Consider the following 1,461-nt stretch of genomic DNA (forward strand, 5'->3'; position numbering starts at 1 on the left):
AGCAATGTCATAAAGTCAAATAAAATTAAACATATTTTGCTTTTTTCCTCACAAGAGCATAAAAATTATGGAGGAGAACTTAACAGGGAATTTTAAAAAGGTAACACATTTTTTCCTTTTAGTAGTCCTTGGGTAGTTATGACAGAATAGTTTCCACTTTTTGTTTGTTTCTTTGAACTGGCATTTTGGTCCAAAGTTTTGTTTGTTTCTAGTATCTGCTTCTGCCTCCCCCTCTATCAGATCAGCTTCCTCCACTGCCACCTCTTGGTGCTCCGCAGCTTGAGCTGCTGTAGGAATCACATGGAGGAGGGTATCCCCTTTCCATAGAAGGGGGAAACCCTCTTTCTTGTCTGCCAACCCGATCACGACCACTTGAGTAAAGATCACCTCAGCTACTTGAGTAAGTATCTCGACTTCCACCATATCCTTCATGTGAGCTGCTGTAAACATCATAGTGATTGCTTCCACCGTAAGATGGCAGGGGCCCTCGTGTAGGTGGAGCACTGTGTGAGTTACCACAACTCTCATATGAATCTCTGTAGGAATCTCCACTTGATGATCTGAATAATCACAATCATGGCCACCTCCATCTCTATTGCTATAGCCTCTTGATGGATAGTCATCACATGAACTGGAATGAACATAATCATGGTAAGTATAATCTGGTGGTGGTGGTGCATAACCTCTTGTATCACGAGAACTTGGGTAATCTGCTGGAATAGCTGCCTTTAGTAGAATACCCATCATCTCTTGGGGGCAAATAAACATCTTTATGAGAGGGTGGTGGCTCTCTTCGAGGTGGACCTCCGTAACTATCTCTTCCACGTGATACAGGAGCTCTTCCTCCCATTCCACTGATGCTGCCAACTGGTCCTGAAGATGCAGATCTCTTAGGAAGAGGACCCCCCACTTCTTGGTGGTGGTCTTCTTTTTACTGGGAGTGGTCCCCTAGAAGAACTCATGTTAAAATTCAAGGAATATCCACCATCATCCATGTGCCCTCCCCATGAGGGTGGTCCCCTGGTTCCTCCACTTCCTACTCTTCCACCTCTAAGATCTCTTGGAGGTGGAGGCGGCCCACGTCTACTACTTTCAAATGATGGTTTGGTGGCTTGTTCCACTTTGATGGCTTTTCCATCTAATGACCTTCCATTCATGACTCTGGCTGCATCCTTAGCATCTGCTAGGCTTTCAAAGGTGACAAAAGCAAATATTCTTGATTTGTTGGTTTCAAGGTCTTTCATCAAGAGTACTTCCACTATTCGTCCCTATTTGCCAAATACTACTTAAAGAGCTTTTTCATTTGTTTCTATATTAAGCCCACCCATGAAGAGCTTTCCTGGGCGATCTGCTTCAACCTTTTTTTTCTTTTCTATTCTTTTTTTTTTTTTTTTTTTTTTTTTTGCTGGTGAGTCGGAGAGGTGACAATGGGTTCAAGCTCCAATGAGCCCGCTGAGAGGG

General features: G+C 43.5%; 1 pseudogene; it reads right to left on the reverse strand.

Annotated features, from left to right (window-relative positions):
• Positions 1-208: 208 nt before the first annotated feature.
• On the reverse strand, positions 209-1,259 carry LOC101038085 (RNA-binding motif protein, X chromosome-like; annotated as a pseudogene).
• Positions 1,260-1,461: the final 202 nt, after the last annotated feature.

Source organism: Saimiri boliviensis, chromosome X (genome assembly GCF_048565385.1).
Source record: "Saimiri boliviensis isolate mSaiBol1 chromosome X, mSaiBol1.pri, whole genome shotgun sequence".
Lineage (NCBI taxonomy): Eukaryota > Metazoa > Chordata > Mammalia > Primates > Cebidae > Saimiri > Saimiri boliviensis.